The sequence below is a fragment of the Staurois parvus genome, unplaced genomic scaffold (genome assembly GCF_062004578.1).
Source record: "Staurois parvus isolate SC_StPar_1 unplaced genomic scaffold, SC_StPar_1.0 ptg000538l, whole genome shotgun sequence".
NCBI classification, from domain to species: Eukaryota; Metazoa; Chordata; class Amphibia; order Anura; family Ranidae; genus Staurois; species Staurois parvus.
In genome coordinates this window covers 8,487,393-8,509,459 of record NW_028318334.1, presented here as the reverse complement: position 1 = coordinate 8,509,459, position 22,067 = coordinate 8,487,393, and the positions used below count along the sequence as shown (strand labels likewise).

The window sequence follows — 22,067 nt, the reverse complement described above, 5'->3', positions numbered from 1 at the left end:
AAAAAAGGCACATATTTGGGAAATTAGAAGCTGCAAGGTGATACTCACATTGAGGTCAGGTTTGGGAAAGTATCCTCATGCATGCACTGAAAAGCCTCTTTTGTGGTACACGAACACTGCAGTGTTTCAGGAAGTAGCGCTCTTCCTTCTTCACGTCTTTGGTTCCCTGACCTGTTCATGAAAAGCAAGATTTTCATTTAAACAAAAACAATGTTAACTTTAGGGGGAAGACATGCCACATGAGAGAATTAGGTATACGTTTTGTGACAAACAATCCCCGTCAGTCCAGGGAGGAGTCATAGAAAGTTTACCTGCCTCAAAGGTTCTGGCGTTTCCTAAGATAAACTGTTGGCAGGGAAAGGTCTGTAGCAGTATACAGGAGTTAAGCAATGGCCATGCCTTTCTCCCATCTTGGGTATAATTTGTCTTTCCTTGGGATGGACAGGGTGAATGGGTGTGTGTTGGGGAAAGGATGCATGGGTGCTGCTACAGAACACAACTAGCCAGGAGGCTAAATAACTTTTTGTTGGATTTTGAACTGTGATCATTTACCCCTGCGAGGGAACCTCTTTTAGGTCATGTTTGCTACAACACTGATGAATAAACGTGAACAGGAAGCCCTTAAACACACTTTGGCGTCTGGGTTCCCTTTCTGTGAACTCTCCGCTTGAACCTGATCGCTCACAATATCACCATGGGTATTCCTAATCGATCCAGGAAAGAGAACAAGTTACACAGTGGGCTGCCAACTCCTACCTGCACAGCTGGTCTGGATGCTTGGTTGATATGTGAGGGGAGGTGGCAGATTGGTAATTTGATGTGCCTGCTATTCTTTACAAATGTGAGTGCATATGAATTTTTAGTAATAAAAACTATTTTATGTAATGTACACTGAGGCTTTTTTTTTTCTCTTTTGAGCAGAGCTTGGTTTTAAGGCTGGTCAAGTTATTTGACCATCCATTCATGAGACATCCAACTGCAGCTACCTGAAACTCAGGAGTCACTCTTGTCAGAACACATTAGATCTCTTTGGTTGGAAAAAAAACAAACAAACATAAAAAAAACCCCAGAAACCTATGTATAACCACCTTAAGAGAGCGCACGAGAGAGAGAGAGAGAGAGAGAGAGAGAGAGAGAGAGAGCGCGCACGAGAGAGAGAGAGAGAGAGAGAGAGAGAGAGAGAGAGAAAATGATCAAAGAGAGAGTGTAAGAGAGAAACAGGAACAACAGAGAGAGAGGGGAAAAATGCAAAAGAGAAACAGCGACAGAAAGAAAGCAAAAAATGCAGGTTTGTAAAATTGAGAATTGGAAATAGATATGAGAAAGAGAGAAAGTGAAAAGTGAGTTATTAATCCTACCAACCAACCTTGTGGTGAATATCATCAGGCATGCGCTCCACAGCCTCTCTTGTATGAATCAGTCGCTGTGATGTTTCAGGGAAGGAGCTCTTTCTTCTGAATGTCTTGGGTGTAATGGCCTGTATAAGGAAAGAGAGTTTTGGAATGACAAAACTGGCACCCTTGTGGGAAGAGATAAGTCGCTTGACAGAGGTGATGATATCCCTCATCCTGAAAATTCCTGGACTCACTTCATATTCATTTTAAATTATACTTTACCCCCAATACTGGTCAAGAAAGCTTAAACTAAAATTTACAGAAAGAAAGGATAGGTAAATGAAAGACTTTCCAACAACTGGAAACAACCCAAAGAGGCACACTTTTCTGGGAAATATGGAATCATATTGGCACATTACCCAAGAAAAACCAACCTCCCCATTCAAAATAGCAACATTGGTTTAAACTATTTCAAGAACTTCTACAAAAGAAACTAAGAATCCTCGGCAAGTCCAGGCTAACATGACACCAAGATTAAAGTGGAACTAAAGGGTCATTTGAAAAAGCTGCGAGCGGGTAAGTTCTTCATCGCAGAAGAGACATGCAATGTACTTCTGCAATAAAATAAGCCTACCTGCCTGCTTGCTGCCTTCCTTAGAATGTGCAGCTCAGTTTACATTCCAGCACAGATCCTGTTTGCCTGAACCCCTGCGCAGGAGTGAGGTCATCTGCAACAGCCAACAAAGACATCCACAGCCTGGTACGCAAGAGAAGTCAGGTAGAAGATGCTGGAACCAGAGGGACGTCGGACGGTTGAAGGAAATTTAAGTATCACAAAACTTTAGTTCCGCTTTAAGTTTCTGCTGTATATAAATACCCTCCTTTAACTGCAGACAACAGAAGGAGGCCTACAAGACAGCCTAGACCAGCTAGAGAAATAGTGTGAGACAATGGGCCCTACCCATCGCTGTAAACAAAACAAAAATTGTGTTGCTCTAAAGAACACAATACAAAAAACCTACACCTTTGACTAATCTCATAGCCACACATACCACAGCCTAGAAGTTCAATTTAGAGGTTTCAAGCCAGCATATAGGCCCTAAAGACAACATTTTCAGAGCCGCCTATGCCATCAGGAGGCACCTCTGGCCTAAAATCTAAGAACACATAAATACCAAAAATCAAGGCCTCATGTACATTGCTGCTCCTAAACACAACTTTAAGATCTTTTAGCATCCATGTACAGTACACAGTCTTTTACCAGTTCAGGAGCAGTAGAGTTCAGGGGCAGTTATTTGTTCCTCTTCTGAACGCAGAAGAATCACTTTCAGGAGAGGAACGTTTTGGGCAAAAAAACACTAGACGCAGCAGAACACACATGCAAACATGCCTAAACACTAGCTGCGTTTAACACTTGGGCGTTTGTTCATTTGACTGGCCGGAGTATTTTCCATTGACATGAATAAGCACCCAAGTGATAAATGCGGTACCATGTTTACACGCATTTTTGCCATGTTTAGCACTTTTCTGCTGCCAGGAGAGCGAAAGTCTAGGGGAGTTCATGTGTACATGTAGCCTTATGTTGGTGAGTATGTAGTGCACAGGGAACTATGGCACATATTTGGTGGAAGCGTCTAAAAATACAGCAGTTTTGAAAGAGTGTTGTGCAGTTAATACAGAATATTATTGGGAATAGTCCCCTGAAAGACCCATGGATATATTTGTTTCATAGTACTGGGTTCTCAGTGATACAAAAAATAACATCCATATCTCTTGAACGCAGTAAAGGGGGCTTATTCCAAGCCCGGTGTTCGCAGGAGAACCTTTAATTAAACTGGGCTCAAATGAGTAAAACAAATTTGTTTTATAGAAACTCTTATCATTCATGTGAGGATATGACTGAAAAATTATTGGACAAGAGGTTCAGTTGGCTTAACTTGAAGACATCAGAAACATATGCAGAATTGATGAGGGCATAAGAGAAAGGGAACAGAAAAGGAAGATAAAGTTGGTAACTAGGGACTGAGAGTAGAAGATGGGTAATAATCCTGAATGTGTATAATAGGGGAGGGGGTTTAACCACTTCCCATCCAGCTGCTGTTTATGAACGGCGGGACTGGACACCTCCAGGAGCGGGTTGCCATTTCTGAACAGCGTCCTGCATCTGAGGCTCGTGCACGGCTCCTAGAGCGCGCACCCGATGATCGCCGAGTCCGACAGACACAGCGGATCACGTGACATGCTACAGGACCAATTAAATCAGTCCTATACCATGTGATCAGCTGTGTCCAATAAGGACACAGTCTAAGTAAACAAAAGCCGCACGGTGCAGCTTCTGCCTCCTTCTCCTCACACGGAGTTCTGTCTGTGAGAGGAGAAGGAGCAGATAGCAAGATAAACTGCCCTCCACCTCAGTGACGCCCTGATCGCCCCACAAGTGGCCCTGATCGCCCCACAAGTGGCCCAGCAGTGTCCCTGATCGCCGCACAAGTGGCCCAGCAGTGTCCCTGATCGCCGCACAAGTGGCCCAGCAGTGTCCCTGATCGCCGCAGTGTCCCAGCAGTGTCCCTGAACGCCGCAGTGGCCCAGCAGTGTCCCTGATCGCCACAGTGTCCCAACAGTGTTCCTGATCACCGCACAAGTGGCCCAGCAGTATCCCTGATCACCGCAGTGGCCCAGCAGTGTCCCTGATCACCGCAGTGTCCCTGATCGCCGCACAAGTGGTCCAGCAGTGTCCCTGATTGCCGCAGTGTCCCTGATCCGCCACACAAGTGGCTCAGCAGTGTCCCTGATGGTCACAGTTCCCCTGATCGCCGCACAAGTGGTCCAGCAGTGTCCGTGATTGCTGCAGTGGCCCAGTAGTGTCCCTGATCACCGCAGTGTCCCTGATTGCCGCAGTGGTCAAGCAGTGTCCCTGAGTGCCACACAAGTGGTCCAGCAGTGTCCCTGATCAACGCAGTGGCGCCGCAGTGTTCCTGTTCGCCACACAAGTGGCCCAAAAAATTAGATGTGTAATTTTTGCTCTTAGAACGCTAATAGGTGCTTATTGGATGTGGAGCCCCTCTACGTGGCCAGACTGTGAAAAAGTCTCACACATTTGGTATCACCATATTCAGCAGGAATTAAAGAATGCATTTTGAGGTGTAATTTTAAGTATGCCTATGCTGTGTAATAGAAATATCTCATAGATTGACAACTTTGCGTAAAAATAAAAAAAAAATACATTTTCATTTTCTTTTCAAATTTTCCAAAAACTTGTGGCAAAAATTGAAGTCTTCAGAGGACTCCCCATGCCTCTTAAAACATACCTTGGGGTGTTTTCCTTCCAAAATGGGGTCATTTTGTGGGTAATTCCATTGTCCTGATGCTCCAGGGCCTCCAAAACGGCATTAGGTAGTCAAGAAATTAGATGTGTAATTTTTGCCCCTAGAACTCCAAAGGTGATTATTGGATGTGGAGCCCCTCTATGTGGCCAGACTGTGAAAAAATCTCACACATGTGGTATTGCCATATTCAGGAAAAGTTAGAGAATGTTTTGGGGTGTAATTTTAAGTATGCCCATGCAGTGTATTAGAAATATCTCATAGACTGACAACTTTGCATAGAAAAAAAATACATTTTCATTTCACATTTTCCAAAAACTTGTGGCAAAAAAAGAAGTCTTCAGAAGACTCCCCATGCCTCTTAAAACATACCTTGAGGCGTTTGCTTTCCAAAATGGGGTCATTTTGTGGGTAATTCAATTGTCCTGGTGCTCTAGGACCTCCAAAACTGTGATACACAGTCAAGAAATTAGATGTGTCATTTTTGCCCCTAGAACGCCTAAGGGTGCTTAATGGATGTGGGGCCCTTCTATGTGGCTAGGCTGTGAAAAAGTTTCACACATGTGGTATCGCCATACTCAGGAAGAGTAGCAGAATGTGTTTTGGGGTGTAATTGTAAGTATGCCTATGCCGTGTGAGAGAAAGAACTTGTTAAATGACAACTTTGTGGAAAAAAAAAAATTGTTGGAGGGTTCGCTTCCATTATTTGACATCATTATCAGAAGGAAGTTTCCTACTGATTAGTTTATTTCTGAGGTTGGGGGGTTGTCTGAAGGCCAGTATTGGGGGTTGCTGGAATATTTCTTTCAGAGTTCCATCCTCTGTTATGATGGGTTGTAAATCTTTGATTATTTTTCTTATTCCTTCTAGTGCTGGGTTGTATGTGGTTACTAGAGGTGCACGGTTGTTTGTTTTTTTCTCCTTGTACTGAAGTAGATTTTCCCTTCGGGTTCTCAAGGCTGTGTTTATGCCAGAGTTGATAGTTTTGTCCTTGTAACCTTTCTTATGGAAGGAGTCTGCTAGTGTCCCGAGATGTTTATCTCTGTCTCTTGGGTCAGAACATATTCGGTGGTATCTAATGGCCTGACTGTGTATGATGGCACGTTTCGTGTGTTGGGGGTGGAAGCTGGAACTGTGGAGGTAGTTGCATCTGTCAGTGGGTTTCCTGCATATTGAGGTGTGAAGTGTATCATCCCTGATGTATATTGTGGTGTCTAGGAAGTTGACAGGTGTGTTTGAGTATTCCATTTTTAGTTTGATTGATGGATGAAAAGTGTTGATCAATGAGTAAAATTGTTTTAGGTTTTCTTCACCTTCTGTACATATGATGAAAATATCCTCAATATAGCGATAGTATCTGTATGGTTTTTGTTCCATGCTGTTCAGGAATTTTTCCTCCAAGTCAGCCATAAATAAATTGGCATATTGGGGTGCCATTTTACTTCCCATCGCAGTACCCATACATTGAAGATAGATGTCTTTATTGAAGGCAAAGTAGTGTGTAAGTATGAATTCAATGAGCTGTGTAACATCCTCAGCAGCGTATTTATGGTTTGGTGAGGATGATAAGGATCTGTGACATGTAGCTAATCCATCCTTGTGAGGGATATTAATATACAGGGATACTACATCCATAGTCACTAGAAGTGTATTAGATGGTAATTGCTGTATGTTGTTGATCTTGTTCAGAAAGTCAGTTGTGTCTTGCAGGAAACTAGCAGTATTCTTGACTAACGGTTTTAAAATGTCTTGTACAAAGCCTGAGATTTGTTCGGTGAGTGTATTCATACCTGTTATGATGGGTCTGCCTGGATTTCCTGGCTTGTGGACTTTGGGTAGTATGTAGAAGTCCCCGATTTCTGGATGATCCGGAATCGCAATTATAAGTTCTGAATGTAGGTGGGCTGGAAGTGTTTTAATGAGACCTTTTAATTGCTTTGTAAAGTCCTGGGTCGGATCATAATCCAGTTTTTTATAGTAGATGGCATTTTCCAGCTGCCTCTGGCCTTCTTGTATGTATTTGTATCCATCACAACAACTGCTCCCCCTTTATCATCAAAGATTTACAACCCATCGTAACAGAGGATGGAACTCTGAAAGAAATATTCCAGCAACCCCCCAACCTCAGAAATAAACTAATCAGTAGGAAACTTCCTTCTGATTATGTCACAAATAATGGAAGCACACCCTGCAATAAGAAACGCTGCAAACTGTGCAACCAAATCAATCCATAAAAAAGTGTCAGACACTCAAAAGGGATCTTCAATATCTCCGGATCATACAGCTGCACCTCCAGTAATGTTGTGTACCTTATCCAGTGCAGAAAATGCAGCAAAGGATCTTATGTTGGCAAAACAGGACAGAAGTTGCAAACAAGGATGAATTTGCACAGACATACCATCAAGGAACATAAAGAAGATGACCTCTACATACCTGTAGGACACCATTTCGCACAACCAGGTCACACAATGGAAGACCTCAATGTTTTAGTACTTAAAGGCAATTTCAAATCCATTCAGGAAAGAAAAACTTTTGAACTAAGAATGATAATTCTATTTGACACAAGAGATAAGGGCCTTAATTTGGACATGAGATTCCTCAATCATTATCCAACAGTTTTATGACTATTAACTGTAGCTTGACTGCCTCTGTGTGAGTGTAGTATCCCCCCCCCCTCCCTTTGACTGCATCTTATCTCTAGCCTCTTTTTTTTTTTTTTTTTTCATCTCTTCTAACATTCCGCTAACTTTGTGAGTAGTACTGCTTAGACCTTGAAGAAGGGGACATTCCCCGAAAGCTTGTCCTCAAAATTGTATGTTAGTGCAAATAAAAAAAAATTAAAAAAAAGTATCACGGGCAGTACTCAATTGTTTCTGTAATATATATAGAAATTCAAATATATATATATATACTGTGGCCTGTGGACTCTATAACTTTCACAAAGATTAAATAATACACACTGATTTGGGTTATTTCTACCAAAAAAATGTAGCACAATGGATTTTGGCCTAAATTTATGAAGAAAGTATATTTATTTGCAAAATTTAGTAACAAAAACTAAGAAAAACATGTTTTTTTTTCAAAATTTTCAGTTATTTTTCTAGCAAAAAATAAAAACCCCAGTGGTGATTAAATACCAGCAAATGAAAGCTCTATTTGTTTGATTAAAAAAAAAAAAAAAAGATAATTTCATTTGGATACAGTGTCGTATACCTGAGTAATTGTCATTCACAATGTGAGCGCTGAAAGCTGAAAATTAGCCTGGACAGGAAGGGGGTGAAAGAGTCCGGACATGAAGTGTTTAATTATGGGGTTTTTTTTTTGGGGGGGGGGGGGGGGCAGGGTAAAAAAGTATTGTTTGGATATAAAATGTGATGATAATGTAGATATTTATTATATAGTGAAGAGAAATCAAGGAAGATGGAAAAAAAAAAATACAATCCTAATCCTCTTAAGGCAGCAAAGCATGGGGCCCTGTCATTTACTATAGATGGAGATTTGCTGCTGTATAGCGTGGCTTAAGTCATTGTTTTTTTCTTCTCTCTTTTCCAGTCTGCAGGGCAGTGTATGGCAATCATTACCAGTAACACTTCCAGAACAAGTTAGCTATAGGCATCTCCTTCATCCTAACAGCATCACCAAGAACTTTAAAAGTAAGCCTTTCTGCCAAACTGGTTCATAATAAATGAGACCCAAAAGACAATCTAAGACAAACAAACAAATACAACAGAAAAGGAACATAACAGCCATTGCGACTGATGGCTTATAGTTCTCAATGAACTACCACGGCGCTGTGGAGCTCTACGGGTAGCTAAAGTGTTACTAAACCCAGGAACCTGAAATCACTATATCTGATCTCCCACAGTACACAGAACATGGAAATGGAATTATTTTACTAAATATAAAAACTGCTAAATGCCTTTTCCATCAGCAGTTAGAACAGTCTTGTGACTTCTATCAGAGTCCATCAGAGCACTGGTTAAAGCTTGTAGGAGGAGTTTTCATTCTGCTCTAGGATGCAGGACCCCTGACCTCTGTCTGGAAAGTGAGGATTGGTCCTGTGGTGATCACATGCACTCTACCAAGAAAAGAAAAAAAAAAAACCTCTCTAGCCATAGATCAAAAATGAGCATGTGCAGAGTGACTCCACACAATATGTCTTATGAGGAGATAAGAGGGGGAACACTGGAAGGGAAGGATTAGAGAAGACAGGATCAAACAGCCTTTTAACCCTTTAGGTTTCACAGTGAGTATAACCAGCATGCTTTACTGCATATACAGACTGATTTTACGGTTGTGGGTTTAGTAACACTTTAACTGAGCATCCTGTGAGAGTGTAACTCCCTGTCCGTATTGGAAGTACGTGCAGACAGATACACAAACAGTCTGCAGGACCATGGAGTTACACCCACGCTCTGCTGATCAGGATTACAATGCTTAACAGGCACCTAACTACAAAAGTAATAAATGCATTTTGCTTTACCTGCAAAACAATGCATTTTTTCTTGGACCCCTGCCAACCGGGTGGTGCGGTGATTCAATGCAGCGCCGATCAGTCAACACATTCAGGCCAGTGATATCAGGCCTGGATCTGCTGATTTAAATTAGACAGGCACAGGAAATGATGCAATCTACTCTCCCTTGGGCACATTTCGTTCCAGAGAGAAGAAAGCAAACCCATGTGAGTCAAATGCACGACACCTAACAGTAAAAGCACTGATAGGTCACATTTACCCCCCCCCCCCCAACTGCCCCTCTCCCGTTAACCCCTTCACTGCCTCGCCACCAGTGTCATTAGTACAGTGTGCAGATTTTGTTTTTCTACTGATCACTGTATTGGTGTCACAGGTGAATTCAGCGAGTGTTAGCATCAGTTAGGGTCCCTCCCAGATAGCGTAAGATTGCCCACAACTACATCAGTCATCACATTTAACCCCTTGATTGCCAGGGACACGCTCACATACACAATAAACCTCCTTTGCTAGTATAGTGTCTGAACAGATCAATATCTTTGATCAGATCAGCACTATGCCAGCATTAACATTAGTATAGTGTTCCCAAAAATGCAGAGCTAGCTGTGTTTAGCTCCTACGCTTAACCCCCCCCCCCCCTTCTCTCCCAGCAAGTGCAGTGTCAGTAGAAAACGGTCACTTGATACATTGCATACAAAAACTGCAGGGTTAGCAAGATCAGACCTGATCTCTGCTTTTGCTAGCAGGTATTTTTTTGCAGTGGTTAAAGCTATCCCTGGAAAAAGATCCAGGTGCTCTTTTTCCCATGAGTCACGCTGGGTACCTATATATCTAGTGGCCAAAATGTCCAATGAAAGGTACTCTAGTGAAGAGGCCTACAGGATTCTGAGCATGTCAGAAGAAAGCAAAGGGGAAGCCTCACTGACAGAATCAGGGTCAGAATACAAACCTGTAGACCTCAGCAGCGCCCTGCCAGATAGCTCAGACAATGGAGTAGAGGTCCCTGCTAAGTTCAGGCGTACCTGACCCCGTTCCCAGGTTGCTGAGATGTTACAATTGCATGATGGTTCTCATATGCAGCAGAGTGCCAGTACTAGTGTCGCTCAACCTTTTGGTGAACTGGCGAGCACCAGCGGCCTAGTATATCCTGGTCTTTTACAAATACCAGCAATGCAGTATTACTGGGTGATGTGGTCAGTCCTATAAATGCAGTACAAGCTGGTGCGGTAGCTAGCACAACTAGTGTCCCGCAGCCACAAAGAATTCACACACAGGCCGTAGAGTCCATAGTGTCCTTCCGTATGTGCTTGAAACCTATTACGGATTCTCGAACTTAAAGCTTTTTTTGGCCTAACCCTCAACATGGGTATTACTAAAAACAAAAAATTTATTGCGATTATATTGCTCCACAGATCCGATTCTTCATATGCCCGTGTTCGCTGCTGCCATGGACAGGCAAAGATATAAGAATATAATGTGATTTATGCATTTCAGTCACAATACACTGTCGTCCTTTGGGTGACCCTTAATTTCGACCAGCTCCCCAAACATTCGGCCCCTCATAAATCACCTTAACCAAATATTTGCAGATGTGTATACTCCCCAGAACAACATCAGTGTTGATGAGTCCCTTAGTTTTTCTGGCCACCTTGCATTCAAACAATTTCTCCCCAGCAAGCATGCCAGATATGGGGTCAAAATGTATACGACCTGTGAGAGGGCAACAGGCTATACATGTAATTTTTGGATTTACGAGGGAAAAGATAGTGACGTGGAGTTCCCAGGATGGGGAGCAGTGGCAAGATAGTTTGGGATTTGATGTCACCCTTTTAACACATGGGGTATCACTTACACGTGGACAGTTTTTATACAAGCGTGCCACTATTTAGACATTTATACAATCTTGGAATTGACGCATGTGGCACCGTGCGACCTAAATTGCCAGGGCTTCCCCCAAAGGCTTGTAAATACCCATTTTAAGAAAGGGGAAAAAAAAGCCTGATTGAAAAATGATGAATTGCTCTCAGTGAAATGGAAGGACAAAACAGGATTTTTTCGTCCTGTCTTCAATTCACGCAAACACGACCATCCAAATTTCCACAGTTGATGTTATTGAAAAGCCCCTCTGTGTCAACGACTATATCCTTAATATGGGAGGGGTGGGACTTCAACGACCAGATGATGAAGCTGTACTTAGTTTCCTGAAAAGCCAGATGCAGGTATAAAAAAAAAAAAAAAAAAAAAAGTATTTATTTCAATTGGCTCTATATAATGCTTTTGTGCTTTACAAAGCAACTGGACACAGTGGATCCTTCCTAAAATTCTAGGAAAAGATAATCATGGTCCTTTTGTATCCAGCAGGTGTTGTGGCCCAAACCCCCAGCCTAGATGCAGTGAGCCGGCTGCATGAGAAGCATTTTCCCGATATCATTCCTGGTATCCCAACCCCAAAATCACCCCAAAAAAGATGTCATGTCTGTAGCAGACACAGAATTAGGCGTGACACCTGCTTTTTTTTGTCCCTCCTGTCCTCATCAACCTGGTCTCTGCCTCAAGGACTGCTTCTGTTGCTGCCATACACTAGTGGCGCATTAGTATAGGGTACAGCTAGGCACAGTCTAGGGCACATATATACACAGGGTCTTGAAAGATGTTAGGTAGTCAGGAAACTGGCATTTTGAGAGACCCTAACATCTGGATCTTAGTTATAAAAAAGTTTAAAAAGTAAAAAAAATTTAAATAAAGTGTAAAAAAAATAGAAAAAAAAACTAAAAGTAGTTGTCATTTTATGGAGTTACTTTTTCATTGTTAATGTTTTTTGAGTTACAGTTTTGTTACTTTTTTATTAACCAAGGTGGATAAAAATCAATGATTTAAAAAAAAAAAAAAAAAAAAAAAAAAAAAAAAAAAAAAAAAAAAAAAAAATCGGATTTTTTTAATTTAAATCGGATTTTTTTAAATAAAATGCTTTTTGAGGAAAATATATTACCATCCAAAGGTTATTCCATCATGAAATAAAGATTCGTTTTTTCATTATGTAGAATAAGGCTGTATAGGTTTAATTTTTTTGGTAAATAAATTCCATGAATCCATTCACAATGTCATGCTCTTCCAGAGGTTTTTGTAAGATTATTGGGCAGTTTCTCTGCCTACAAGATATTATCACAGATGCTTGGTTTACTTTTGCAGTTCTCAAAACTGAATTTGACTCAGCGGAGATCACATGCCTCTTCACAGCAAAAATGTCTTAACATGAACGGAGTTAAGAAAAAGATCTTAATCCTAACTTCTACAAACCTATGAATACAGAATCAACCCCTTCAGTGCTAAATTTCAAGAAGTTCAGTGAATAGAATAGAAACAATATTTTTCTGATTGTTTGGAGTGGAATAGATCTGCACAAGAAGAAAGTGAAACTAAGTGTGAGGAGGAAGGGGCTGACAGTCTAAGTTAAAATATATATATTTTGTTTAGCCAAATTAGATAACAAACATGGATGTTTGTTTAAGCAAATAACATATGCTGGAATGTTATTGTTTCAGATGAATAAATCTATTTAAATTGTTATTATTAAGGTAATGATTATTTTTCTCCTTCCTAAGTACAACAGAAAAGTTGTCCAAATATGAATGATTAACCTATTAAACGGGGGATAAAAAAAAACATGAAAAGTTGTTATTCTAAAAATCTTCATCTACTTGCATATTAAAGTTATATCAGCAAGAATTAGTCTTTATGTAGAAAACTAGGATTTAAATCAAGCCTGACTAGTGATTTAAATCAGTTCCACCCTAATATTAACCATTGCTGTTTTCTTTGTAGGAATGCCATTCAGCTGCAGCACTGATCTGTTTATTGACAGCAACAGGGTCTTGTTCTCAGAATATATGTGTGTGCAGCACTGTTGGAGGAGATTTTCCATCCGCAGTTAAAATAAAAATAAAAAAGGAGAATATATGCCCAAGCAAGGGGGGTTGGGGGGGGGGGCAGTGGATGGAAGACCCCTATGCCTTGGCATATATATATATATATTTTTTTTTTATTTTGACAGATTTCTTCATCCACAGTGATCGATGTGATTAGAGGAATCTGTTAGGTGCTTTTTTTTTTTCCATTGAGCCCACAGGCAGAACAAAAAAAGAACATTGGGCACACCATTAGAAGTGGGTGGATGCAGAGCGATATATTCTAATGGTGGGCATACCACACACTTTCTCTGGCAGAGATTTCTGCCCAAGCATTGAGGCCTGGGGAGGCTAGTGGGTGGATCAATTTATTGTTAACCATTGCGGTTTCCTTTGCAGGAATGCCATTCAACTGAAGCACCGATCTATGTATTTTGACAGCAACAGGGTCTTGCTCTCAGAATATACACAAGTGTGTGCAACGCTGTTGGACGAATTAATTCTGAGTTAAACACTTGCCCTCAAGGGGATTTACCCCCTCTTACTGACCAGGCCATTATTTGCATTGCATTATTTGCATTATGCATTGCGCTATTTCAGCTGGTAATTGAGCGGTCATGTAATGCCGTACCAAATTAAATTTATGTCCTTTTTTTCACACAAATAGAGCTTTCTTTCGGTGGTATTTGATCACTGCTTGGTTTATTTTTTGCACTATAAACAAAAAAAGACCAAAAATTTTGAAACTCTTCCAATATTTTCTTTCAGTTATAAAAAAAATATAGTAAAAACTCAAAGTTAGTCAAATTTAGGCTGAAATGTTTTCTGCTACATGTCTTTGTTAAAGAAAAATCCCAATAAGTGTGTATTAATTGCTTTGTGTGAAAGTTAGAGTTTCTACAAACTATGGTATAGATATTGGAATTTACGCCATTTGTTGCTATACAGCGCTGCGCTAGCTTAACTGACAATGCAATACTGTGCATTAATTAAATTTTACCTTTTTTTCACACAGAGGTTTTTTTTTGGTAGTATTTGATCGCCTGTTTTTTGTTTTTTTTTGCACTAGAAATAAAAAAGAAAATTTTTGAAAAAGAAAAAAAAAAAAAAAAAAAAAACAATTCTCATTCCGGTCATAAAAAATATCCAATGAAGTAAAATTTATTAATAAATTTAGGCCAAAATATATTTTGCTACATGTCTTTAGTAAAAAAGTAAATCCCAATAACTGCATATTAATTGGTTTGTGTGAAAGTTATAGCATCTACAAACTTTGGTATAGATACTGGAATTTGCACAGCTTTTACTTTCTGACTACCCATCACATTTCTTGAAGTGCTAAAACGCCCGCGCAGTGCAAACACCTCCAAATGACCCCTTTTTTCGGAAAGTAGACACCCTAAGCTATCTGTTGAGTCCATGGAAGATTTATTTATTTTAGTTATTTATTTATTTTTTACACAAAAGTTGTCATTTAAATGGTACATTGCTCACACATGCCGTGGGGAGATTTGAAATTACACCCCCAAAGTATATTCTGCTACTTCTCCTGAGTACAGGGATACCACTTGTGTGAGAATTTTTGGGAGCCTAGCCACATACAGGAGCCTGAAATCCAATGACCCCTTTGAAAGTCTGATGGTGCGTAAATTACCAATTTCACTTCCTCACTACCTATCACAGTTTGAGGCCCTGAAATGCCATGATAGCAAGAAACCCCCCCAAATGACCCTTATTTGGAATGTAGACACCCCCAAAGAATTTAAAAAGGAGGCATGGTGAGTATTTTGCTGATCTCTTTTTTTTTTCACGTTTTGAAAAATGAAAAAAAAAAATTAAATTGTTTTTGGCATAAGCTTCTAATACTGGGCATAAAATGCACCCCTCCCCCCAAATTTACCACTTTTTGAAAAGTAGACACCCCAAACTATTTACTTAGAGGAATGTGGAGTCAATAGAAGAATTTATTTTTTACCACAGGTTTTTGGAACAAAGCGTGTGAAAAAGTTGTCACTTAAATGATATATTGCTCACACATGCCATGGGTTTTGTACTATCCTGGCATTTCAGGGCCTCTGAAACTGTGATAGGTAGTGAGGAAGTGTAATGAGGAAATCAAGCCCTTTAAAAGCCTGAATGTGCTTACTGGATTTTGGGGTCCATATACACAGCTAGACTGCCAAAAAGTCTCTTACATGTGGTATCCCCATTGTGACGGAAGTGTAGGTTGGACAAAACACACGCAGAGAGCAGTAGAGCACATAGGGCTTTTATTTAAAGATTTTGAGGGCACACGGTGAGAATAGCAGGCAATGGGTTAGGTCCGGGCCCACAGCAGAAGGGCAGACTGGCAGGCAGTGGGTTAAGTCCGGGCCCACAGCAGAAGGGCAGACAATGGGTTAAGTCCGGGCCCACAGCAGAAGGGCAGACTGGCAGGCAATGGGTAAGTCTGGGCCCACAGCAGAAGGGCAGACAATGGGTTAAGTCCAGGCACACAGCAGAAGGGCAGCCTGGCAGGCAATTGGTAAATCCGGGCCCACAGCAGAAGGGCAGGCTGACAGGCAATGGGTTAAGTCCGGGCACACAGCAGAAGACAGACTGGTAAGCAATGAGTAAGTCTGGGCACACAGAAGGGCAGACAATGGGTTAAGTCCAGGCACACAGCAGAAGGGCAGGCTGGTAGGCAATGGGCAAGTCCAGGCACACAGCAGAAGGGCAGGCTGGTAGGCAATGGGCAAGTCCAGGCACACAGCAGAAGGGCAGGCTGGTAGGCAATGGGCAAGTCCAGGCACACAGCAGAAGGGCAGGCTGGTAGGCAATGGGCAAGTCCAGGCACACAGCAGAAGGGCAGGCTGGTAGGCAATGGGCAAGTTCAGGCACACAGCAGAAGGGCAGGCTGGTAGGCAATGGGCAAGTCCAGGCACACAGCAGAAGGGCAGGCTGGTAGGCAATGGGCAAGTCCAGGCACACAGCAGAAGGGCAGGCTGGTAGGCAATGGGCAAGTCCAGGCACACAGCAGAAGGGCAGGCTGGTAGGCCACGGGTAAGTCCGGGCACACAGCAGAAGGGCAGGCTGTTAGGCCATGGGTAAGTCCAGGCACAAAGAAGACAGAGCACAGGGTATCAATTCAGGGACTCACCAGCCAGCAGTGGCCTCAGCAGAGGAAGTCTAGGCAGATAAGCACCAACTCCTCACGGGTCTTCAGAGGGCTGTGTGTCTTGGCTGCAGCTTCAAGACCACACAGGCAACGTAGAACCACAAGTCCGAGCAGTGCACAAAGCAAAGCACAGTTCAATGCAACACCTAACAAGGCCTGCAGACATGGGCTGCCCTCTCTATCCGGACTAAAAAAAAAACCTATTCCTTCTCCCTCCATAGGGACAACATATGGCCCTTTCAATTTGACCAAGCCCCAAGCTCCTGGCGCTTACAGGTCTGGCTTTTCACAGTCACAGGACACCATGCTGTCTGCACTCCCTGCTGGGATAGATCTCATCGCACACCCCCTGCAGGGCACATGAACTTCAAATTATAAACAAAGCTGACTGATTAAATAAACCTGACTGTTGGCCACAGGTATTAATTTCAACAAAAACCACACAAAAATAAAATAATATTTCTGCTGTCAGTCACTCCGGAGAAGTAGCAGAATGCAAAATACTCACTGTGCCTCTTATTAAATTCCTTGGGATGTCTACTTTCCAAAAAGGGATCATTTGGGGGGGGGGGGGGGGGTGGAGCTATCCTGGCATTTCAGGACCTCCGAAACTGTGATAGGTAGTTAGGAAGTGAATTGAGGAAGTTATGCACCTTCAGGCTTTCAAAGTGGTGATTGGATTTCAAGCTCCCGTATGTGGCTAGGCTCCCAAAAAGTCTCATATGTGGTATTCCCATACTCGGTAAAAGTAGCAGAATGTATTTTGGGGAGTAATTCCACATATACCCATGGCTTGTGTGAGCAATATATCATTTAAGTGACAACTTTGTGTACAAACAATTTTTTCTTTCCATTTTCCAAGAATTTGTGGTAAAAGAAATAAAGTATTCCATTGACTCAACATGCCTCTCAGCAAAGTCTGGGGTGCTTACTTTCCAAAAAGGGGTCATTAGTGGGGGGGGGGGAATTGTGTTATCCTGGAATTTCAGAGCCTCTGAAAAATTGTGATAGGTAGTGAGGAAGTGAAATGAGGAATATACACACCATCAGGCTTTCAAAGGGTCACTGGATTTCCCCAAAAATGTCTCACACAAGTGGTGTCCCCATACTCAGGAGAAGTAGCAGAATATATTTTGGGGTTTAATTCCAAATATACCCATGGACAACTTTGTGTGCTTTGTGTGTTTTAAAAAAATAAATAGATAGCTTAGAGTGTCTACTGTCCAAAAAGGGGTAATTTGGGGGCAATTGTACTGCCCTGGCATTTTAGCACCTCAAGAAATGTGAAAGGCAGTTAGAAAGTAAAAGCTGTGTAAATTCCAGTATATATACCATAGTTTGTAGATGCTATAACTTTCACAAAAACAAATTTATTCTGAACCAATGGACTGCGGACACAGTGCAGGAGATGACCAGAGACTGCGGACACAGTGCAGGGGATGACCAGAGACTGCGGACACAGTACAGGGATGACCAGAGACTGCGGACACAGTGCAGGGGATGACCAGAGACTGCGGACACAGTGCAGGGGATGACCAGAGACTGCGGACACAGTGCAGGGGATGACCAGAGACTGCGGACACAGTGCAGGGGATGACCAGAGACTGCGGACACAGTGCAGGGGATGACCAGAGACTGCGGACACAGTGCAGGGGATGACCAGAGACTGCGGACACAGTGCAGGGGATGACCAGAGACTGCGGACACAGTGCAGGGGTTGACCAGAGACTGCGGACACAGTGCAGGGGATGACCAGAGACTGCGGACACAGTGCAGGGGATGACCAGAGACTGCGGACACAGTGCAGGGGATGACCAGAGACTGCGGACACAGTGCAGGGGATGACCAGAGACCGCGGACACAGTGCAGGGGATGACCAGAGACCGCGGACACAGTGCAGGGGATGACCAGAGACCGCGGACACAGTGCAGGGGATGACCAGAGACCGCGGACACAGTGCAGGGGATGACCAGAGACCGCGGACACAGTGCAGGGGATGACCAGAGACCGCGGACACAGTGCAGGGGATGACCAGAGACCGCGGACACAGTGCAGGGGATGACCAGAGACCGCGGACACAGTGCAGGGGATGACCAGAGACCGCGGACACAGTGCAGGGGATGACCAGAGACCGCGGACACAGTGCAGGGGATGACCAGAGACCGCGGACACAGTGCAGGGGATGACCAGAGACCGCGGACACAGTGCAGGGGATGACCAGAGACCGCGGACACAGTGCAGGGGATGACCAGAGACCGCGGACACAGTGCAGGGGATGACCAGAGACTGCGGACACAGTGCAGGGGATGACCAGAGACTGCGGACACAGTGCAGGGGATGACCAGAGACTGCGGACACAGTGCAGGGGATGACCAGAGACTGCGGACACAATACAGGGGATGACCAGAGACTGCGGACCTTTGGGGAGGGGGAGGGGAAGCGGGTACCCGAAATTGACAGGTACCTGCACCCACTTCCTCCCTCCCTGTCTTCCGGGACACGTGACAGGTCCCAGAAGACTGCTGGACCATTCACAAAGCGCAGCGCTTCTTGCACATGCGCAGTGGGCACCCAGCTGTGAAGCCGCAAGTTGTCACAGCCGGGTGCCCACACTAAAAATGCCCATGCCGGGAGAGAAGACCGTGAGGACAGCAATGGACCGAGGAACAGGTAAGGTTCTGCTGCAGAGAAGAGCCGAGCGGCTGGCCCGGTATTATGACAAGGCAGCAGTGGGAATACTGGGCCGGCCGCTCCATAAGACGCACAGACATTTCCCCCCCCCCCCCCCATTTTTTTTGGGGGAAAAAAAGTGCGTCTTACGGAGCAAAAAATGCGGTACTTATTGGGATTTTTTTTTAAACCAAAAATTCCTAAATTCTAAATTCCAGTATGTACAGTATCTTACAGAAGTTAGTACACCCCTCATATTTTTGTAAATATTTTATTCTCTCTTTTCATGTGACAACATTGAAGAAATTACACTTTGCTACAATGTAAAGTAGTGAGTGTACACCTTGTATAACATGTAAATTTGCTGTCCCCTCAAAATAACTCAACACAGCCATTAATGTCTAAATCACTGGCAGCAAAAGTGAGTCCACCTCTAAGTGACAATGTCCAAATCAGGCCCAATTAGCAGTTTTCCCTCCCCGGTGTCATGTGACTCGTTAGTGTTAGAAGGTCTCAGGTGTGAATGGGAACATGTGTGTTATCGCTCTCACTCTCTCATACTGGTCACTGGAAGTTCAACATGGCACCTCATGGCAAAGAACTCTGAGGATCTGAAAAAAAAGAATTGTAGCTCTACATAAAGAAGACCTAGGCCATAAGAAGATTGCCAAGACCCTGAAACTGAGCTGCAGCACGGTGGCCAAGACCATACAGCGGTTTACCAGGATAGGAGAAGTACAAAGACAAGTGTGTCTTGCCTACAGTCAAGCATGGTGGTGGGAGTGTCATGGTCTGGGGCTGCATGAGTGCTGTTGGCACTAGGGAGCTACAGTTCATTGAGGGAACCATGAATGCCAACATGTACTGTGACATACTGAAGCAGAGCATGATCCCCTCCCTTCGAAGACTGGGCCACAGGGCAGTATTCCAACATGATAACAACCCTAAACACACCTCCAAAGACTATCACTGCCTTGCTAAAGAAGCTGAGGGTAAAGGTGATGGACTGGCCAAGCATGTCTCCAGACCTAAACCCTATTGAGCATCTGTGGGGCATCCTCAAATAGAAGGCGGAGGAGCGCAAGGTCTCTAACATCCACCAGCTCTGTGATGTCGTCATGGAGGAGTGGAAGAGGACTCCAGTGGCAACCTGTGAAGCTCTGGTGAACTCCATGTCCAAGAGGGTTAAGGCAATGCTGAAAAATAATGGTGGCCACACAAAATATTGACACTTTGGGCCCAATTTGGATATTTTAACTTAGGGGTGTACTCACTTTTGTTGCCAGCAGTTTAGACATTGATGGCTGTGTGTTGAGTTATTTTGAGGGGACATCAAATTTACACTGTTATACAAGCTGTACATTCACTACGTCACATTGTAGCAAAGTGTCATTTCTTCAGTGTTGTCACATGAAAAGATAGAATAAAATATTTGCAAAAATGTGAGGGGTGTACTCAATTTTGGGAGTTACTGTACACCATAGTTTGTAGCCGCTATAACTTTCACACAAACCTATCTATACACACTCACCGGGATTTTTTTTCTTTTACTAAAGACATATAGCAAAATACATTTTGTCCTAAATTTATGATGACATTTGGGTTTATTGGATATTTTTTATAACAGAAATGAGAAAATATTGTTTTTTTTTCAATATTTTTGCTCTTTTATTTATAGTGCAAAAAAATAAAAAAAACCCAGAGGTGATCAAATACCACCAAAAAGAAAGCTCTATTTGTGTGAAAAAAGGACATACCAGTTGAAATAGCACAGTGCCAAACAGCAAAAAATGGCACGGTGAGGAAGGGGGGTAAATCCTCTGGAGGGCAAGTGGTGACTACAGCATAGGGATATATTGAACACTGGTACATCTTCCAAACTGGACCTCGGCAATTCAGGTTGTGGCAAAATTGTAAACATACAAATCACATGCAGACATGATGTTATACCCAATGTCAGTGAACAGGAGTAGCACCAAACATACAGCCAAAGAACTTTAACAAGTACAACAAAGTGTCCTGAAACAAGTGGTATGGACCTCCATAGAGCCCTTGTCCCATCACTGAGACTGTCTGGGATTACATGAAGAGTCAGAAGCAACTGAGATGGTCTATATGTAATAAAGAGGGTGCACTAGCCTAGTGCTTTATCCTTAATTATGGCATAAGGCTGGGTTCAAACTGATGCGGTGTGGAATTCGCAACATTTTCTGTGTGAATGCAGAATCGCACCCAGTATGTTAACACCACCCCGAAATCGGTCTGCAAAATGCGATGTGATGTGTAGAATCGGATCGCATAGGTGTGAATACCCATGCAATCCAATTCTAGTGTGGACCCAAAAAAGGGTCCTGCACCGTTTTGGTGCGGGTGCAATGCGATTAAAGCCATTCAAAATGTATGCCTCCAATCGCACCGCACACAAATTGCATGTGATTTGCACAGGAATGTGGTGCGGTTCTTGTGTGAATCACATGCGATGTACCGCACCGCATCAGTGTGAACCCAGCCTTAATGTATAAAATGGTAAGCATTATACTCACAAAATGGACTAAAGTACATGTTCATCTCATGAAAACAGCACAATACAATCTGCAAAACTTCTTGACGTGACAGAACAATGGAATCTCAACAGGCTGACGCGTTGAGGACTTATCCTCTTCCTCAGGGCTTGATAAATGTTTTTTTTTTGCATACTCCACCCCCCTGCCACCATCCTCGCCTAGGCAAGAATAACTCTCCAGCACTGTGAAGCCTCCTGGAATATGTAAGTCACATATCTCATGTTGCTTCACTTTCATTCACAGAAGCCAGAAGAGGGCAAGACTGGCATGTATCATCAGGGAGCTGGAATACCCAGTCCAGAAGAACCCAAGGCACCCAAGGGCAAGGAGCAAAGGTGGCAGCACAGGACAAAGACTGACAATAGTGAATTGATCACAGGAGGACAATGCTAGACCTGCTGAGGCAGGCGAGTACCTGTATTGAGGACAACACTGCATTCCAGGTAAGAGGAGGAAAAAAATCTGTAGGGTGGGTGACCCAAAATTCCCCATTAAGCCTTCCCCGCCCATCATCCCTTTAAGTGGTTCTCAAGGCTGAAGGTCTTTTACCTTCATGCATTCTATGCATAAGAGTAGAAAACCCTCAGTGTGCGGGTCCCCCCTCAGCCCTCCTAATACAACTCCAAGTCTGATCCAGCGATG

The 22,067-nt window shown here is 43.1% G+C and overlaps 1 protein-coding gene across 2 annotated transcripts in view; it reads right to left on the bottom strand.

Annotated features, from left to right (window-relative positions):
- Nucleotides 1-22,067, bottom strand: part of LOC149451479 (uncharacterized) — a 30,384-nt gene that overhangs the window by 4,046 nt on the left and 4,271 nt on the right. For both annotated transcript variants that reach the window (XM_089690657.1, XM_089690656.1), the window contains exons 2-3: nucleotides 1,367-1,477; nucleotides 49-171 (exon numbers count right to left, since the gene is read on the bottom strand). The gene's annotated coding sequence lies outside the window, so the exon portion shown is untranslated. The remainder of the gene's footprint in view (nucleotides 1-48; nucleotides 172-1,366; nucleotides 1,478-22,067) is intronic.